Below are 21,953 nucleotides of genomic sequence, written 5' to 3'. Positions count from 1 at the left end.
AAATATGTTACAAAAGAAAGTGTGTGTGCCCATGTGCACGAGTGAGGGACCGGGTGGGGGAGGGCTGTGGAGGGAGAATGGACATCAGGAGGAAGGAAGGTTGGGAAGGCAGAGAGGGAAGGAAAGAGGGAGAGAAAGGGAGAGTAGAGGGTTGAAAGAGACCCTGAGAGATAAAGCTTGAGAGGAAAAATAACAAAAGGGAGAGAAGACAGAGAGAGAGAGAGAGAGAGAGAGCGGGGCATTGGGGGCTGGGGGCTGGGGGATGTGCAACTGGACTGTTAGACTGGGAGGGAAGAAAAAGAGAAATGGGAGGGGAGTTTGTGCACAAGTGTGTGTGTGTGTGTGTGTGTGTGTGCGTGTGTGCGCGCGCGCGCGCGCGCGCGCACACACACACACACACACACGCTTGGGCAAATGGACAGCATGCTGAGCCTCCCCAGCTATTTAAACCACCCAAAGCTAGAAGTAAAATCAACATCCAAGTGGGTCCAGCCTTTTCTTTTAACATTGCAAACAAACTTTTTTGCTTATAATTCCTTATGATCTTATGGGACTACAGTTGTATTTTTGGTCTGTTCTTGCATGTGGCACAAGACTGTATTTCATGTTTTCAACTTAGACTTAATTAGATACATTTGCATAGTTCTATGCAAGTAACTCATCTTGTGTGAATTTTGCCTTTGAGAGTTTTTAAAATCGCTATTATACTATGTTCCTTTTTTATATATTCTGACACATGGGCTAATATTTTAATTTCATTATAGAAAAGAATGTTTGATAAGGAGACATTTTTTACTGTTAACTTTTAGCCTCATGCATTTTCATAATTTATTTTTTCCACTTGCTGCTTTGTATGACATCTGTGACACTTGATTATTTAATACAAAATGATGTGATTTGCATAAACTCCAGTTGCACAGCCCTCTCGCTGAAGATAAAATTGAGGTTAAAGATAAAGATTTATTTTCATATTTGTACAGTGATCAGTTTCCAAGTGATCTTTTTTTTGTGGGCTTTTATTGTATGTGTGTGAAAGAAATTTCATATGTATATATTAAGTAGGCCTCTGAGTATTGAATAATTGTTTTATGATTTTGTTTTATATGGTTTACATTTTCATGGTATCAGCCATACTTGGTTTATACTGTTTTATTTCTCTTCAAACCATTAATAATTATACCATAAAGTGTAATTTTTACAGCCATGCAAATGCCTAGGGAACTACAAATATTTTCTGCATTGTAAATTGAATAAAGCAGGCTTCCTTTGGTCTTTGGGGTGTTTCCTTTAACTGTGCTGCAGGCATCCCTGAAGTAATTTTAATTCTAGGCGGTGCCTACATGAAACGGTGCCTCTGACACACTGGTCTTGTTGGCCTAGGCAGCTGGCTCGTGGGAGAAAAGAATGAACACTTAGTGGTTGGTGATGTGGCACAGCCAGGCCATCCTGGCCAGTGGGGCAGCAGGTCACCCAGCCTGGGGTGTGGTGGCCAGGAACCGCGAGGCTTTGTATGTAAAGTTTAGGCCCTCCGCATGACCTCAGGGGTTTGTCTCTTTCTCTGACACCCATTTTCTCACTCCCATACTGCCCAGCTAACTCCTGCTCATTTAGCTTAAACATCTCTTCCTCCAGGACGTTTTGCCCGCTCTAAAATGAGGCTGCCTGCTCTCACTTGTGTAGCAGCCTTTCTAACTGATCAGCATCAAGATTATTGCTCTTATACTTGTTTAACTGGACATAATGCACCAAGCCCTTAGCTCTACTGTCTGTGAGGACTAAACGAATTAATGTGCGTAAAGGGTTTGGGATAATACTTGGCACTCTGATCACCCTCAATTAAAAAAAAAAGTTGTGCGCCAGGCCAGTATTGCTCAGTGGTTGAGTATCTACCCATGCACCAAGAAATCCCTGGTTCGATTCCTGTTCAGGGCACATGCCCAGGTTGCAGGCTTGATCCCGGTAGGGGGTACACATGAGGTAGCTGATTTATGTTGATATTTCTCTCTCAACGATATTTCTATCTCCCTTTCACTCTCTGATACCAGTAAAAACATATGAGTCTGGCTGTTTTTGCTCAGTGGTTAAAGTATCGGCCCATGGACTGAAGAGTTTCGGGTTCGATTTCCAGTTAAGAGCACATACCTCAGTTGCAGATTCGATCCCTGCCCTGGTCTGGAGCATACGGGAGGCAACCCATCGATACCTTGATATTTTGATGGACACAAAGTTGGGTATCATAGAAGATAGGATATTTGTAGGAGGGATTAAAAGAGAAGGAAATCACTGAGAGAGAAATGAGGGCCTCAAAGTTAGAATGGAACGCTGTGAGTGGGATCCTTATAGGTGTAGGGGTTGTGTCCAAAAGTCCACAAGATGGGAATGAATCCCCAGGAAAGCATACTGTTTTGCAAGCTTTAAAATAACATGTTTTCTTTCCATATCCAGACGTTATGTTTTTATAGCTGAAAGTCTAAAATAGGCCAAGATGCTTCAACTTAAAATTATAGGGTAAGATAAATTTTTAAATGCATAGTTCTAAGAATAATTACCTAGTTTTCTTTGTTTTGTCTGCATTGGTGTGTCGAGTTTACTTGTGAATTTATATTTCCTAACTATCCATAGAATGGGAATTTGGTTGTAAGGCCCTTGACCCTGTGACATCTCAGGCTGTATTTGAACTTAGCTTCTGTAGAGTTCCACATGGTCCTCCTTAGGGCTTTGGCTTCCTGAAAAAATGTCCTTCTGGGTTTTCTGGTACATCTTCCCAAAGCTGTGAGTGGGGTAGAACTCGGGAGCTGGATAAGGATCCCATCAAAGGGATGTTTGGTGAGTAGGTCTTGTGTGGTTTTAGGGGTAAAATGAATGTTCTCTAGCTCGCCACACATCTCTTCTTGATCAGTCATTCCAGGAACTGATATTTTAGATACAACCCTACAACTTCTTAATGTGATCTCTAAGGCCCGCAAGGATCTGGCTGCTGACGGTTCCCTAGCTCATTCAGTCACATTCATCAATCCCGACTGTGTTCTGAGTGCGATCCCAGCCAGGGGGTTACAGAGTGCAGAAGACCCACTCAGCAGGTCGCATTCTGGTGGGGTCGACAACAAACTTGTAAACACACCACTTGCCTGTGTTTTTCATAACTACAGACAAATGGGTCTTTACAACTGTGTTTTAAATTCTTAACTGTGCTGAGAAATTCAGATGATCAGATCCTGTGGTCGACGTTTGTCACTATCAGCCTCTGAACAGTTCTTCTCTAGGGAAATCCTGTTCCATGTGAACGCTAGTGGGAAGCAGAGCTCCATGGGTCCTGAGAGAAGCTAAATGGAACAAATACGCCATCCCCCTACCCCTCAAACTGGGTGTAGTGTACAACTTAGACTGGCTCATCACAGGCTTACACCCAGCACCCCACTCTGAAGGGGGTTGCAGTTTGAGGCAGTCACTGAACCCCTCACACCACAGTGAGGGCAGAGGCGCTGCATCCTGATTGGACCCAGACCCTCTGGGACCTGGCCCCAGATCTTGCCTCCCCTTGGTCGCTGCTTATCATCTATAATCTGCATTGTGCTCTTGAGCCTTCTCATTGATTCTGTGAGTCACTCAACAGCCTTTGAATAAGATAATTTTCTGCTAAAGCTCAAAAATGAAGAGATAAAATGCAATAAATCCATTATTTTTTTATATTTTGTTTACAAGTGACAGCTCTTAATTTTGATATCAAACCCCAAAATAATTAGTATATGTACTATGTCTTGTTTTTCTACTTGATCTGTATTAGTTTTCTGTTGCTGAGCTAACAAATTACAATGACCTTTATGACTTCAAAACAACAGAAACATTTATATCTTACAGTTCTGGAGGCCGGAAGTACAAGAAATAAATCTGGTCTAAAATTAAGGTGTCTGCAAGATGGTGTTTCTTGTGGCGGCTCCAGGGGAGGATCCATCCCCTGTGTTTTCCAGCCCTGGAGTTGGCCTGCAGTCCTTGGCTCATTGGCCCCCTGTGGGCAATGACATCACTCTAGCTTCCTTTTCTGTCCTCACATCTCCTTCTCTGGCTGGGATCTTCCTCTCACTCTCTCCCTTGTAAGGACCCTTGTGAATACACTGAGATGACCTAAGTAATCCAGGATATCCCCTCCATCCCAAGATCAGTATTCACATCTGCAAGCCTCCCTTTGCCAATAAGGTGACATTCATAGATTCTGTGGGTTGGTACTTTGGCGGGCCATTTTTCTGTGTACTGCAACATCCACAATAATTGTATGCCATCACCATTTTCTTTTCTCGATTTTCAAGTTATTAGATGATATAAATTTAAAGAAGGAACAATGCTTTACTCTTTACTAGTTTACTTTTTAATCTTTTAATTTTGAAAACCTAAGTAATGACACTACCAAAATGTTCACACTTTTTTTTCTATAGGGAGTGTGCTGATGATTTTTAAATTTCCTAAGTGCTCTTTGAGCACAGGAAATAAGCATTTACCATTTCAAACATTAAGTTGAACTAAACAGCCACAACTTGACAGAGTTGACCAACTCAACATTTTTATAGCACTGGTTATGGGGCGTGCTCTCTGAAAGGCTGGGCAGAAAGAAAAAGAGGATGCTCCCTATTTCTGAGGAACGTATCATTGAGTTGACAAGATCACAAAAGAGGTCATCTCAGCAACCGGAGAAAGTAGAACCACAAATAAATTCCAGCTGTGGTAACTGGAAGAATGGACTTGCTCACAGGTTTCTCCACCAGCCACTGGGTTAATGTGTGCTCTGTGCCTCTTATCTCGTAGAGGCTGTTCAGATAGCCATAAACTGATATGGTCCTTTGAGAAGCTTATAACTCCTGAGATTATAGACTCCATGGGATTTCAGTGGGAGCACTGAGCAAGTATATAGATTGGCTCCTTGTACAGTTAACCCTTGAACAACACAAGCTTGACTGCATGAGTCCACTTACATGCAGATTTTTTTTTCAATAAATACTTGTACTGCTTTTGATCTGTGGCTGGGAGTCCTCAGATGCAGAGAGAAGACTGTATGCATTGATCTATGCCACTTTATATAGGAGACCTGAGCATCCATGGAGCTTGGTATCTGCAGGGGTCCTACAACTAATCCCCTGGGGATCCTGAGGGACAACTTAAGTTTTGGAGGAGTATAAAGTTATATGCGAATTTTTGTACTGTGCAGAGGATCAGCGCCCCTAAGCCCCAGGTTGTTTAAGGGTGAACTGTATTACCTATTTTGAAAAATAAAAACAAAGAAAAAAGAAATCCCAGCCAAGCCAAATGGCCCTCAGATCTACTCTTCTCTGCTTGGCTTATCTTCTCTGGCTCACTCTCCTCTTGGACCCTCAACTTGGCATTCTGTTGACTCCTGATATCCAACCTCCTCTGGCTTCCATCACTGGCACTCTGTCTTGGGCATGATGCCATGAACACTCCCTGGCTCTATGGAGCTCAGTTTGCTGGAGCCCCCAACTCCTGGGCAGACCATCCAGGTCACAAGGCAGCATGCACCTCCTGGCTGCACACTCTGACTAAATACAAGGAGAGAATATCCACAAGGTTGTTCATTGTGTAGATGTAGTAGTGGAACTGCCTCAGGTGACCTTTTACCTTTGATTGACCCCAAGATGTCTTTGTTTCTTTGTGAACTTGTTTCTTCATTGGTTGATTTGTTAGTTCTTTTGTTCATTCATTCATTCATTCATTCATTCATTCAATACCTCTGAACCAGAGAAACAGAAGCTACGGTACAATGTGATTAATATTAGGTGTGTGCCCAGGGATTTCGTATCTCTCTATTCTCCTTTCCCCCAACCTCATTGATAATTTAGACTTTATTATATCCTGATAGCATAAGAGTTAATAATTAACCCAACTGAACATGTTGAATGAACAGTGGCAGCTTCTGGGAGTTACCTTTAAATGACCTCCCTTTCACCCTAACCAGAAAAGATCTACAAAGTACAACAAAGAGATATTTAGTTTAATGACATTTGCAGATGAGCCTTTTTTCCCTTGGCTGATTTTTTTTTTTTTGAACCAGTAAAATCCTTATTATTGAGGCTTTTCAGTGTTGCAGTTCTCCCAGAGGGCACTTGGGGAGAACAAGGAATGCCTGTAGGCAATCGACCACTTTGTAACGTTAGCCACCGGGGATCTTGGGTGAGGTTAGAAGTGCTGCTAGGAACCCCATCAATATTGAAAATGCCTCTGGCTTGATTAAGCTTTGGGAATACCTCCATTGATCCTATTCAAATATTTATTGAACACCTGCCTCAGACATGCTATACTAATTAACCTCAGAAAGTCACCTTCACCCGAGGTCTGGGAGGGGAAGCTTAGTGGGAAAAGGAAATTCCTCATGGGTGACTGAAGAATGGGCTGGCTCAGCTCCAGGGAGAAGGATCCAGAGGGAAAAGCCATTAGGTCCTAGTACACTGGTAGGATTTATGGCTTCTATCCATGTTCGGGAGGTGATCTGACCTGAATGGGCATCCCAACAGAAAAGGGAGCATACAGAGAGGCAGCAGGAGTGGTGGTCAGGAAGGTGGTGACTTTCCTTAAGTTGAGGAGTATCTTCAACAACCCCTCAGGAAAAAGCAGTATGGTTTCTTGAATTGTCCTACAGAAATTGTTCTTTATTGTGGTAATTTAATGGCATAATACAGGCATACTGTGGAGAAATCTAGGTTTCGGTTCCAGGCCACAGCAATAAAGCCACTCGTAATCTTTTTGGCAGGTGGAGGGTCTTGCCTTCCATTTGTAAAAAACAAACAAACACCACATCTGTGAACAGCAAAGAAGCAAAATGCAATAGCATGAGGTTTGCCTCTATTTAGAAGTTCAGGCTCTGAGCACAGACTATCTGAGTTTGGGTATAGGCTCTACCTCTAAGTTGGCTTAACCTTTCTGGAACTCACTCTGCACATCTGTAAAATGGGGAGCTGATAGTACCCACTACTCAGAGTTGTTGGAGGACTAAAGGAATAAAACACTAAGGTAGCACCAGCAGCACTGTAAGTAGCACTAAAAATGTAAATAGTTATTTTAACTGTGCTAAGTTTCGCCCTGCTGAAAATGACCATGTCTTCCAATGAGTGGACTTGTTAATCTGTCTGCTTTTCAATTTACAGGTAAAAAGATATTTGTGCTGCCAATGCATTTTTTCCCCATTTTGTGGCTTTGCTCTGTTGTCCTTTGCACATCATTTTTTGATCCCAGAGAAATGATGCAAAGGAAGGTAGCCACATGGTCTGCTGTACCCGGGGTGTGTTCCTAATGTGTGTGTGCTCCTTAAATTCAAAGAGGAGCCCACTGTTAATGGCTTAAAATGTCATAAAGAGGTTGCAGCTGCAACTCCCATAGGTATTGAATGATTTGCCACAGATTTTTGCCCATCTCTTATCACAAATATCATTAATACTAATTCCTTATCTTTCCAAAAGCCTGCCGAAATGATCTTTTCTTTGAACTTGTGTGTTTATGGTATTAATCATTTGAAAATGACATCCTCATGAAACACAAGATCTTCATGTTTACTTAAAGTAGTTTGCATTTGTGTAAAAGTTGATATTGCCTGAGGAACAGTTAAAGACCTTGTCAACAATAGACATTTGCCCTCAAAATGGTGAAAATTAGGAATATGCGTGTCAAATTGTCATTTGCAGAATTTAAGTGCACAACAAGTTGTCATCAGCCGTGTTCTTTACTTCCTGGCTTCTGAGTTGATTCCGAATAACTTGAATACATTTCAATTTTGCAATTTGATTTAGTTCCGACCATATGGACCTATTCAGACGTTTGTAACAATCCATGGCCAAATGATTTTCTCTCAGTTCATCTCAAGCTGCAAATCAAATCTAACTGTTGTCATGAAAAGAACTGTGCAAAGGAAAACATTTCCTGAGCGGAACTATTCCTTAAAGGACCTCCTTCCTTAGGGCCAAGAATAATTTTTCACTGAACACACCCATGGTCATGCTTTTTTTCATAATATATTTTGATAAAGTGAAACTGAGGGAGTCGTTTCCATTTTTTTTTTTTTTTTTTTTTTTTTACCCAGTCTGTTGCAGTGGGGAAAATGTCTTCTTTCTTTTTAAAAATTATTTAATTATATTGTGGAGAGTATTACAGATGTCCACCATTTCTCCCCCTTTGCCCTTCTCCACCCAATTGGACAGATACATACAAAACAATGAAACTAGACCACCCACTTACACCATACACAAGAATAAACTCAAAATGGATAAAAGGTTTAAATGTAAGAAAGGTCTCCTTAGAACTCCACACAACCAAGCTCTCTAAACAGCAGAGCGTCAGTTCTTCAGCAGTGCCTCTAGGTGGCAATGCAGCCCAAGACAACGTTCTCTGTCCTCTGCTTGCTCCCCTCCCCCTCAGTCTGGGTTGGAGCACAGGTTGGATTGGCATGGAAAATAATCATTAAAAATAAATGCAATCAAAAGGGGTACGTTATTATCGTGGCCCATTGGAACTGCTGTAGTTAGAAGTCTGTCAGCCTCCCATTAGAAATGTTGTCTGGGAGGAGTGTGCCACTGGGCTGTGACACTCTTTAGGTCTCAACCTCCAAGCCTATTTCTACCTAAGAAGTTGGATTATAGATGGTCAAGGGGCTTTGAACTGGCATGCAGAGACACACAGAGGGATTTGTTTTGCTTAAGGCCATTCATAACTGTTTTTGTAACACGGAAAAGCACAATGACCCAATGGCATATTTTGGTCTCATTGGCCACGTGAGAGTGCGTATCCTTAGTAAGATTTCAAGATTAAATTCTGAAAAATACTGTTGTGTGAGCAGGAAAAATATGATTAGAAAGTTCTGCACAGTAAAACATTTGGCTAGGATTGGCAACAACCTCCACCACCCACTTTCCCTGAGGCCAATCCCTTCGGATGCCAGGGTTTCCTCCACTATAAAAGGAGAAGTCACTCTCCATGACTGTTATTATCCCATGTGAATTAGGTGTTCTGGGTTATGCTGTGGTGATAAGCAACCCCAAATCTGAGTCATTTGTCACCAAAATGTATTTCTCACTCATGTAGCATGACTCAGGTGCAGGGGAGTCTGCTCTGTGCCGTGCCAGAAGCTCAGCATCTTGTTAACTGCATCACCTCGAACACATTTTCTTGGGCCCCTTCTACACTTTGTTCTGGAACCAACACACATCACTTCTGCCCAGTTCATTGACTACAACTGACTTACTGGTAAGGAAGTGGGAAGATACTGTGTGAACATCACAGTAGCCATCACAGCCCTTTTAGCTCTGTATTTTATGATTCTGTGATTCTGTTGGGGGTGCTATCTTGCTTATATTTTAATGCTTTCAACTGTCAATACCACATGAATGTGAAGTCCTCAAAAACTAACTTAAATTCAACTCCCAGGAAGTGCAGGCTATGTAATTTTTATTTTTGAGGAGACTTGTCTTCCTTTTCTAGACAATATTTATCGCTTCTTCCCTGTGTTTTGGTGGCACTTTTTTCATATAGATGGGTTTGCATTAGTCACAGCCAAATTTGTTGCTACTCTATCTCCTCCTGCTGATGGCAGATACTCATATTTATCCATCTTTGTATTGCTAAAGCCTGAAAAGATATGGATGGAAAAAAAATGAATGGATGGAAAAAGTTATTCTATGACAAATCATGATAAAATAATATTTTGAGACCTATGTACTCAAAATACTAATAAAAATTTAAGCCAATGTAACATAAATAGATGTCTTGTCTCTTTTATTTTTATTTATTTATTTAGTTAGTTAATCCTCATCTAAGGATATTTTTCTATTGATTTTTAGGGAGAGTGAAAGAGAGAGGGAAAGACAGAGAGAAACATCGATGTGAGAGAGAAACGTCTATTGGTTGCCTCCTGCATGTGCCCTGACCAGGGCCCAGCCAGGGAGGAGCCTGCAACCAAGGTACGTGCCCTTGACCGGAATCAAACCTGGGACCCTTTGGTCCGCAGTCTGACACTCTATCCCCTGAGCCAAACTGGCTAAGGCATTGTCTCTTTTATTTAAAAAAAATTTTTTTTTATTGATTTCAGAGAGGAAGGTAGAGGGAGAGAGAGAGAGAAACATTAATAATGAGAGAGAATCATTGGTGGGCTGCCTCCTGCCTGTGCCTACTGGGGATCAAGCCTGAAACCTGGGCATGTGCCCTGACCTGGAATTGAACTGTGACCTCTTGGTTCATAGATTCACACTCAACCACTGAGCTACATCGGCCCACCGATGTCTTATCTCTTTCAATTCCTAGATTAATTCTTGAAGGTAGGTAGAGGAGGAAACTGCATTTTACAGCAGTCAAGGAACTTTCACAAATTTATGCAGTAGAAAAAGCTAGAGCTGAGATTTGAATCCAGACCTTTCTGATTGTAGAGTTGCACTTCTGACCCATTATACTATAGTGACATATCTGATTTGCACATTTTTATAAAAACATAATTAAAAACATAATTACGATTAACTGGCACATTTACCCTGCGAAGGAGTGCCAACATGGGCAAAAGCCTCCCATGCATGACAAGAGACCTGGATTCTATTTCCTGTTCCAGGTCTACTGCTGATTGGTTGTATGACTTTGGGCAAAGCTCTTCATTTGCTTCATCCCAGGTTTCGTATCTGTAAGCTGAGAGTTAAGTTTGGATTATTAATTTCCAACTTTACATACTGGAGATCTTATTAAAATGCAGATTCTGATTCAATGGGCCCAGGCAGCCTGAGATTCTGCAATTCTCATAAGTTTCCTGGTGAAGCAGTTTGCTGGTCCATGAAGCACATTTGGAATAGCCAAGAACTAAATGATGGCTTCACACTATCAGATTTTGTGAGTTGTTACAAACCCTTGATTGAACTACTTCTTCACTTATATAATTGGCACAAAAAAAATGAAGCAATTTACCCGGTTATTTTAATGTACAGGCTCTTAATCATTCACCCCAACATTCATTCTCTCTCCTTCCAGCCCCAAATCTATAATTTCCCTGGAGAGTCTCTCCAGTCTGCAATCTCTATGCTTCAGGTGAATTTGGGAGGCATCCATGCTTAAAAATTTTTTGGCCACAACAATTGGTTCTGGGAATGTCTTGAGAAAGATTGAAAGTCAGTGAAATAAAATCAAATGTGTTCCTGAGAACTCAGAAACGGGGGCAGAGATATATTTCAGCTAAACTTGAACTTGAAGGACTAGAGCTGCCATAGCCATCTTATCACCTCAAGCATAGTAAAGACCCACCTAGAGAAAACATCTCTAAGATATGGAGGGAGAGAAGCCATGTCCTGGGGAAGTCCTTTGAGATTTACTTGTAAAAGTAACTGGACAGGTTCATTCATACATGGTTAGATACATTTATGTGTGTGTGTGTGTGTGTGTGTGTGTGTGCGCGCGCTCTAACACATATGAGCCAGGTGTGATCAGCCAATTGAAGGATTATCAACTCTGCATGTCCAATCCCTTCTCAGATAAGGCCCTGGGCTCTGGAATCTGGGCTCAGCATGGGAGAATGGGCATGACTGAGAGATTTATTCATAAGAATTCAAGACCAAAGCCACTACTAAAAGCTAAGCAGAAAATACAACAGACATCTTGATGAAGCAGAGAGGTAGGAAATGGGAGGGAAACCACAGGACCACATTAGAGATTAAGGCCACAGCCCAAGGGATAAGTCTGGAGCCGGCAGAGAGGCCCAGAGCTCTGGCATCTGGCTGTGGTCTCTTGCACAGGGAAACTCTGGCCTCTGCAGTGGGTGAGGAAGGAAGCTTGAGGTGTGTCAAGCCAAGGACACAGAAGGAGGTTGTGTTGCTCTCTCAGCCCTTAACAAGGCAAATGTCAGCGGTGCTGGGGATCAGCAAGATCAGGTTCTTGCCTCTCTGAGGAAGGATTTCAACACTAGAGATAGAGAATTGCAACAAGCAACAAAGTTTTATTTAAAAGTGAGAGTACACGTGAGGGACACTCAGAGGGGCAGCTCAAGCGGGGTTTGCCTGAATGGGTCTAGCTCCTAGCTGTTTGTCCTGTTTTTGCCCCTCCCATGTTCTGCCTTAATCCCTTTGTACTATTTGTCCTTTAGCTGGTGGGCTTCCTAGAATTCTGTTTGCCTGCTTAACTGGTGAGCTTTTAAGATTTGTCCTTTTGGTGCTGTGAGTCACTTTAACTGTATTACTTTTTCCCTGTACTTTTTTTTCTTTTCTTTTTTCTAATTGTGATGATTGTTTTTAACTCTGTTTTATTCAAGCATGCTCCCTACGTCCTGTCCCTGCCCTGGTCATAACTATCTAACTACCTACTCCAAGAGCAAAGACACAAATACGGATGAAATTTGTTTTGGTTAGAAAACTGCTGCTTGCGATGCTTCTGCTCCCCGCCCCCTCTCTGATTATTTTCTGACAGAAGCAGTAATCTCAAATAGTCTCTTGAGACTGGGCAGCGATTATGGATGTCACAGATGCACTCCTCATAGGCTGGCCGACTTCACTTTGACCGGAGGCAAAAGCTACTTAAATTTTATTAGGGAAGCAGGCCAAACGCCCTATTAGACCTCTGGGTGATTAAAAGAAAATCATCCTACAAAATGTTTCATTATATACGTCTGTCCACTGACCATGGCTTCCTGATGAATTTACAATAGCTGATAACATAACAGGAACAATTTATCAGACTATGACTCAACATACTCAGTCTTATAGAATATCATGAGATCTGTGTTTTTCCTGTTTATGAACAATCCCCACCCCGTATCCCCCAAACATGGGTGCTGCAGCATATTCTGCAATCCATGTTCCCGTGATTGCCTTTGCCTTGCTTCAGCAACTCCGGAGCATTTATCCATGTAACAGCATGGGCTTCCGCTCCACTGCTCATATAGCCCTCACGCCTCAATGAATTTGCTTGATGGGATGAAGACAAAATGCTGCTTAGTATATTTTATGTATCTCAATGAATATTTATAGCAAACAAAGGAAGTAGACATTTTAAAAAAAGATATAATAGTTTTGAGGCAAATGGCTAATTAAGTTTTTATCATACATAATAACTGTAATCCTGTATAACCCTCATTTGCCTTATAGGATGGTGTGCTGGGCCATATTTGACTAAATGGTGGATACAGATATGTTGGTATATTAGTAAACCAAAATATATCCTAAAATATGATTGCAAGCTCCCATCTTGGGTTAATTATCCTGGAGTAGTCATTTACATGTACCATGATATTGTGGGAGTAAGGATATTCTGAACAAAATTTTTGATTGAGAAAAATTAGAGAAAAAATTATCAAAAGGATGTCCATATTATGATATAGACTTGTGAAGGAATCTAATACGGTTGCTGAGAAAAAATGAGATAGATTTATGCTTGCTGACCAGGAAGAATTTCTAAAAGTGATGATAATTTTGTAAAATGTATATATACTGTTTTATTACATAGTTTTATTAAAATATTAATAATAAAAATAGTTTTAATAAAAGTTTTAGTAAAATATTAATAATAAAAATAACACATATTTGTGTTTTCATAAAACTATAGAGGAAACTACAAAATTATTTTCACAAGGGTAAGATAATGGATTACTATCTCTAATTACATTTCCATGTAATTTTATTTGAAATTTATAATAAGAAAAACAAAGTAAATGTTTTCTCTTAAAAAGGGTCCCAGTTTAGTGAATCTATATAATAAAAGCCTAAACGACCATTACAGTGTACCAACAAGAAAGACTGGTTGCTATGATGCGCACTGACCACCAGGGGGCGGACGCTCAATGCAGAAGCTGCCCTCTGGTGGTCAGTGCGCTCCCACAGGTGGAGCACTGCTCAGCCAGAAGCCAGGCTCATGGCTGGCGAGTGCAGTGGCAGTGGCAGGAGCCTCTCCCACCTCTGCAGCAGTGCTAAGGAGCAGTGAGTCAAGTGGTAAGGAGCAGCGAGCAGGTGGTCAGTAAGGAGCGAGGGGTCGTGGACTGCAAGAGGGGGTAGGCTGGGCTGAGGGATTCCCCCCCGACTCCAATGCACAAATTTCGTGCACCAGGCCTCTAGTAATAATAATTCTGGCCTCCCATTGGAAATCTAGCCACTAAAAGGAGAGCTGTACAGTAAAATGAAGTAATTTCTATGGAGGAAAAGAATAGATCCCTCACAATGACATCAATTCTTAAACTTCTACCAGGCAGGGAACTTCCCAACAGGAAATCCAAGGCATGGTTTTTGAAGACGGAAAGAGGAAATATTGGTGGGTTAGGGGAGTGTTTCCTGAGCTCAGGCAGTCGGTACATACAGTGAGGTCCCCAGATGCCTCAGAAACCCTACCCAATGCTTTCTCAATGAGAATCTCCTTCTCAGTTTAAGGGTTAATAATACCCAAGTTTTGAAATGTGTCTGCCATTGCATTTGAAAGCTAAGTAATACTTTAGCTCATTAACTTAAGAATCCTAAAACACCTGTGTCTTCAATAACTTATATTTTATTACTGTGCTCTATGATTCTGGATTCTGGTTTTGAATGTGGGAAATGAATTATTCATGACTCTTCCTTGAAGCAGTGAGCCCTTATTACACTACCTTCATTTTCCAGATGAAGGAATGCGGCACCAAGAGGGTAAGTAATGTGCCCTCGGTCACATGCTGGGGTCAGTGGCCAAGTTGTTAACAGTCAGGCTTGGATGGGAGGGTTTTATCACAGATTCCCTCCATCCTTCAGTTTTAAAAACGAGTTCTGAAAATCCAGGACACTTATCGTGGACTTACAGATTTCTGGTATTTGGGAATTTCAAGGATTATTATTTTTTGTAGTAGAAAGAAAAAGAGAGACACAAAATTATGAAGTTAGAAAAATAAGACTATAACAGGGTTATTAATCAGATAATTAACCCGTCACCATTGAGCCTAGATTTGTTTGCATATCGTGAAGAATATAGTACTTACAAAATGTCCGTGTATAAAACCTGTTTCTATTCTATGAGAAGGATACAGAAATAATCTTTTTGTATGCTTTGTTTTTATTAAAAATGTGCATAGTGCCCATGGAAAGGTTTTAGATTTGTCTATCTCAGACTCATGTGATACAGCAATGAATTTATCTTTATTGGACCATTCTGTGCATAAGACTGTTTCAATTATGTTTTTTGAAATCTAAATTAAACCCTCCATTAATTTGATGGGAAAGAGTCAGATAAGGTGAAACACATTACCCAGACTCCTGAGACACTCACATCTCGCTGAACCTATTGGGACTCTCAATTCATCAAGTGCACTTGTGAGAATCCACAAGCAGGGTGTGTTTTTCCACTTTAGGTCTTTGGGGGTCTTTGTTTATACCTGTGAGTAATTTTAGTCATGTAGTTCCTTATGACACACACACTCATACTTAAAATTATTCTTTATTGGTGGAATGAACTAAAACTCCCACCCCCATTCCAAGAGCAGAGACCTGCTGATCAGAGAGAAGGAGTGAACTTTGTACCACTCAGCACCTTACTTGTCTCCAGGAGTTAATACAAGTTTCTGCCAAGTAAAAACTGACCCAGGAAAAGGAAGTGCATTTCAGGATAATAGGGCCGAGGTAAAGTTGGAGTTGGCTTTATAAGAGCAGTCATGTGAGCTGTTTCCTAGGTTGGGTATAGGTCGAGTGACTGGTCTTCAGAGACACTAGGCCAGGTGACCTATAATGGAGACCAGATGTGTTTGCCTTTGGGTTCCTCACCTCCACCCAGTAATGCTGTGAGAGGGAGGTGAGAAGAGTTAATGACACCCTCCCCCTAAGGGAATCTCCACTCTTTCTTCCAGACAGCCTGCAGGAGCTTCCACTGGTACCAGCTGAAGCCAAAGGCAGTCACATATATGAAACATGGAATGGGCTGGTCTGTACATCTGTCACTCTGAGGTGGTTGGCAAGATGAGGGTTAGTTTGGTGTGTCCGGAGGGAGGGTTGTTGACCACCATGAGGAAGGCTGAAAGAGGACACTGTAGGAGAAGCTGGGAAAGAATTTGGGGAGAAAGGGGAAGTTAGACATAAGGAAGCACATTCAGGTAGTGTGGGTGGTGAAGGGTCAGGATGTTCCCTCCAAAACCTTTGTTGGTGCCTTTTGTCAGGGCTGTAATCCAGGAGGGTTCTAGGCAGAGAGACTAGCATTAACTAAAACAGAAAGTCAATGGTTAAGGTATGACAATGACTTGTTGTGACTAAAAAGATGGTGGACAGTGTGGACTAATGACTCTAGAATGGTAAATTGAGTCAGATTGCAAAACGTGTTTGATTTCTGTTCCTGAAGAATCACTTGTAATAAAAACTTAGCTAGATACCTTTAGAGTGACTCATTTGCCTTTTGGCCACATTACCTACCACATTATTTATAAAAATATATGATCCAATAAATCCAAGTGGAGAGCTGGACACTTTATGGTAAGCATCACTTGGTTAGAATAATATTGCTTGCATAACATTGTTTATAAATCATTTTGTGCTAGTTACCTACCCTCATTGGAGAGAGGTAGTTTAGGGGTTATCTATTTCACAGGTGATATAATGGAGACTCAGAGGGACTCAGGTATATCCAAAGCTGTAAGAACAATTAATGGAGAAGCTAGGACAGGAACCAGGATTCCTCAGCCCAAGGCTGATTTCCTTTTCCATTGGACTATGCTGTCTAATATTACTTTAGCCAGAATCCTGTCTCTGGAAAATATTCTCCCCTTCCCTACTCCTTTCACAAACATGAAAAGAAAATATAGGTCAGTTGAGTGACAGGGTCATCTGGTATAATGAGAAAAGACCGGATAATTTCCTTCTTCCCATCCTTCTCAATAGGATGTATTCCTTATCTCTCTCCTTTTAATTCACTTTCTCCCTGTTCCCCAGCCCCATGGGTGAACTTTTTTCATTTTATAGAGCAGACCTGAGCCCAACTTAATAGTGTATCTTGTAAAAGGTCGAGATTCTATTTATTTTATCCTTGAGAGAAGAAATAATCACAGAACACAAGGATGTTTCTTTTATTTAGACCATAGTTTGTCACATCTTGCCCCAGAAGAACTAGCTGAAAATATTTATTACTAGGGACCTGCTGCATGAAATTCATACACTCAGGGGCAGAGTCCCCCAGCCTGGCCTGCACCCTCTTGCAGTCCGGGAGCTCAGGGGGTGTCCAACTGATGGCTTGGGCCAACTCCCTGGAGAGAGGGCCTAAGCCATCAGTAGGACATCCTTTACGCTGCTGCAGAGGCAGGAGAGGCTCCTGCCACCACTGCTGCACTTGCCGGCCATGAACCTGGCTTCTGGCTGAGGGGGAGCGCACTGACCACCAGGGGGCAACTTCTACATTGAGTGTGTGCCCCCCTGGTGGTCAGTGTGCATCATAACAACCGATTGTTCCGCCATTCAGTCAATTTGCATATTAGCCTTTTATTATAGAGGATAGCTTGTTGGGCCCGTCAAAAACAACTAGGCATCATTTTGAAACATCATTGAATTTGATCTTTTCTTGGTGGAGAGTTGTCCTTAATTTATGCAATTGTTGGGACTAGCAATCAAGTGTTTCATGTTTGAGTGTGCACTCTACAGAGTAAACTCTTTTGGGGTGTCACAACAGAATAGAATTTAGAGATATGTAATAGCAGAGATGATTTGCTCTTCTATTATTTTCTCATTATTTTAAAAAGGAACATTGCAGTGCAGTCTATTTCATTGTGTTTTGACGGTAACCTTCCTTGTACAACACATCCGTTTTGGATGATACAAATTCCCTTCCCCCCATAATACATAAACCTTTCAAGCTCAGAGATTCTAGCAGATGACTGACAAAGCTTTAACTTCACTCAACGTGATGCTATAATTAAGGGAATGTGGACTTTGGAGGTAATCATTAGTTCTTCCGTATGAGCATCTAGCCTGGGATTTTGCCGCCTACTATGTTTCCTTCCTAATGACAATGTTGGGAGGCTTGCGTGTAATTGAAACTACCCCCTTTGAAGAATTGATGTGTTAAGTGATCATGTAATCTCACAATGAGCGAGTAATGGAGAGATTAAGAGACTTTATATACTGGCACAAAGTGGAAATAAATAGACAATCATATGGTAAATTTCAGTACCACTTTACAAGTCTGAGCTGTAGAATTAAAGTAGTTACTAGTAGATGCTGCCCGCTGCTGCATAAATTTAGAAAGATGCTTCTAAATCAATTCCAAACATACTTCATGGATTCAACCACTCTGGGTGAAGGACTGTATGTATGTATATATGTCTTATGTAAGACTGAAAGTGAGGCGAGAATTACTCAGCTATTTCTGCAGAGGTGTTACATTTAGAGCCCCCAAACTTGCTCACAGGTTTATGGGTCTGGTGTACTTGAACTGGGTGAGGCTGGGCCCTGCATTCCAGGCTCTAGTTGGGTTTTCACTGCTTTTGGATCAGCAGCTATCCAGAGCCTGCTCTTCATAGGGCAAATGACAGGAATTCAAGAGAGCCAATGGAAACAATGATGCAACTGGAGTTTTCAGTCATGAGCTCTCACACTGTCTCTTACACACATTATTCATCAGCAAGTTGCAAGGCCAAGCTCAACACGACCGCAGCAGGACAGGGATTCCAAGTCACATGTCAAAAGCCATGGATACATAGAATTTATTATCTATAATAACTATAAATAGTGATTAAAGCTACAGCAAAGCCAATAATCTCTATTCCTATAAACTCCCAGGTGATTCTTCCTTCTCCCTGAGAAGTATTAGAAATACTTTGTTTATTTTTGTAGTTGCCTAGACAGATTCTCAAATTAACAACTAGGTCAAACTGCCAATACTGAGATTCCTTCAAATGAAGATCACAAAAGGTGCTGGAAGAAGAGTATTTGCTCTCTGGAGGGTCTTGTTTGTTTCTTAGGGATTTGTTTATGGATACACATACTTAGGGCAGATGTTTAAATTTTGTCTCCTTTAGTCACTAAATACCTTTCAGAAAATATGTTGTAGAAGAGTCTGTATCATCATGACGCTGTCTTGGGCGGAGAGAGAGCTGCCACCTTCTCCACCCTACATCCTCCACTCCCTTCCCACTCCTGGATGTCTGGCCTGTCAGCATGTGGGAAGGAAGGCTACACCTGGTTAGCCTAGGTTATGTTTGATCTGCTCTCACTTCAGTTTTGTTTAGGTATTAAGTTCTATTCAGTTCTCTAGGGAAGAATTTAAGCATGGGATGCATTTAATATCAAATTCAAGTAGGAGAATGTACAGTACTTTTGTCTGAAGGAGCACTTAGAAGCTCACATCTTTAAGCTGATTTTTCTATATATTCTAAAGGAAATGAAAAATAAATAAATAAAATATCCAGGTCATTTTGCCCTTCCTGCAAGTGGTAAGCCTTATTGTGCTCCTTGTTCCATAATATTCCATCCATTTTATTTTTACATTGTCTGAAGAGGAGTGTTTTTATGGGGCAGACTACTTATAATAGGAACTTTCCATTAAACCTTGAGAACAAGCCAGTGAGTCTATATGAGTTATTCCAGTGCTCTCTCTCAAAATTTAAGCTCTTAGAAGAGACTTTTAATTCACTTTATGCATATCAAGCCTCAAATCCTAATATATAAAGAGCCAGGGTCCATCATGACCTAAACGTCCAGATAGATGACCGAACACCAGGCTAGGGTCCCGGCTGGTGCGGCAGAAGTCAGTCCTGGGCCCCGGCGGCCCACAATGGCAGTCCTGGGCCCCGGTGGCCTGCAGTGTGGCGGCAGAAGGGAGCTGTGGGAATGGAGCCATGCTGCCATCAGACTGGCCTCTGGGACCCTCCCCACCATCCGCAGGCTCCAGGGAACCAGAGCCATGCTGCGATGGGACTGGACCCTACCTGAGGGATCCCAGATTGTGAGAGCGTGCAGGCTGGGCTGAGAGACCTCCCCCCCTCCCCATACCCCTCAGTGCATGAATTTTCATGCACCAGGCCTCTAGTTACATATAAGCATTTAAAATACCTGGATTTAGTGATGAAGAAATGGAGGCAAGAATGTTTGCTTCCTCAGTTCAGCCCTCATGCTGGGTTTGTGTCCTAAGGAAAGAGAGAGCATCTCTGGCATTTCTGCATGGAGCATGGTCCAAGGAAGAATAAAGAGCACACATGGCTGTCCTGCCATCTTCAGGGTATGCGACCTCTTCCAGGTTTCCTGGAGGACCTAGCACGAGAGAAGGCAGCTCTCTACGGAGGGTACACTGCAGTGTCAGTGTTGGAGAGCCATCCTCAGACACCTTAGCTAACACCTGACATACCAGAGGCTGCCAAAGTGGAAGAACAAATGGAACATGTTTTGGAACACATGGAAGACATCTCTGAGGTTGCCCAGAAAGTACTCGTGTATGTGGGGAGACTAAAGCGCTGCTCTAAAACAGCACATTTTTGCTTCCTAACATTTTTAAAACTTTTTGTTATGTTCACAAGTAGGTGAAACCCAAGGTAATTCAGTCACTCCTACATTGACAGATGCATTTGGCCAATAGATACATTAAATACCAACTGTTGAGTTGCTTGGCCTCATCCAAATAGTTCTCTGTTGAGCGTATGGTCATAGGAAGGTCAATGGTCCCATGAAAGCAATTCCCTGCGATCCTTCTCTGTCTTACCACCCTGGCAGTTCTCTGTTCTTATAACTGCCCAGTTCTCTACCATTCCATGCTCCTGCTCTCCTCACCAGCACAGATGTTTTTGGAGATGACGTGTCTTGTTCCTGCCTCATTCTTTGGCATTTCTCGAGAACACCTGCTATCAGACCTCAGGAATATATATTTTTTGGTCTGGTCAGGGCTGAGCATTTGGTGAGGGTAATTTCTATTTTTAGTATGCAATGTTCCGGACCCAATACTTTGAGTGTGATGGTCCAAGGCACTGCCTTAGATTTCAGGCCAGCTTCCTGATTCAGAAGACTTAAGGCAGCCACAATCCTTTAAAAAAGCCCTATAAGAACATACCAGGTACACTTCTAAATTAGAAATGTTCTAACATTTTTTGGAATGAGGTATGTCTGAGTATTTTTACTCCATAGACATCATGGATGCCATATTTCAAGTGCATGTCAATTATTGACTCATACTTCTGCAATAAAAATTTAGTAACTTCGTACTCACAAATTAGATGGATTTTTTAAATACTCTTCAAATCATGCAAAAAGGATGAGCTTGCTGCCTACAGATTTTTAGAGAAAGTCATAGGAAATGAACTTTTTAAGTAGCATCAATGCTAAAAGAATTACCTTGGAATCATAAAACATTTTCAAGGTTTTTCAAAGTGCTCCTTGACACAAGGGCGCCTCAGTGATTGAGATTTGAACTCCTGTGATCAGCTTAATACTGAGAAGGTTATTCTAAGGGCTTTATGCTCTCAAACATGAGCAGCATTTCATCCTCTAGAATTCAACAGAACTTCTGAAATGACAAGGATCCGCCTGCTGTTCCCAAGCTCGGTGAAGGGTAGCCTGGTCCAGCAGGTCAGAGGACCTTACCCTTGGACGTGGCCCACTGGGAATGCGAGCTGCTAAGTTTTTACAGCCAGAGCATTTGACATGGCCTTTCAGTTCCTAATTAGTGGATGCTTTCTCTACCAATGACTACCTGGGACTGACATGAAGGAGAATTTACCTCGTTTGCAGGGGCTGCCTGGGAGAGCCATTATCAATCACAGTGTGTTAGAAATGAAAGATTCAAGAAAAGATGATTAAAACCCCAGCAGCTGCCTTCACAAATGAACTTCGGGAGAAAAAGCAGTTTAGTTAAATGCGGCAAGTCTTCATATTGGAGCTTGATGAAATTAAAGGCAATGCCAAGTAATATAAACCATTGTTGAATCTTTCTTTTATTAAAACTGGGCTAAAACAAAGAGTAGGAATTTGTCAGGTGCAGTAATTACTTTGGTACTTTACTGATGAAAGCTCTCTGGGGCAAAGCCC

This window comes from Eptesicus fuscus, chromosome 15 (assembly GCF_027574615.1).
Source record: "Eptesicus fuscus isolate TK198812 chromosome 15, DD_ASM_mEF_20220401, whole genome shotgun sequence".
Taxonomy (NCBI): Eukaryota; Metazoa; Chordata; class Mammalia; order Chiroptera; family Vespertilionidae; genus Eptesicus; species Eptesicus fuscus.
The sequence above is the reverse complement of the archived record's forward strand: the minus strand, read 5'-3'. Positions refer to the sequence as shown.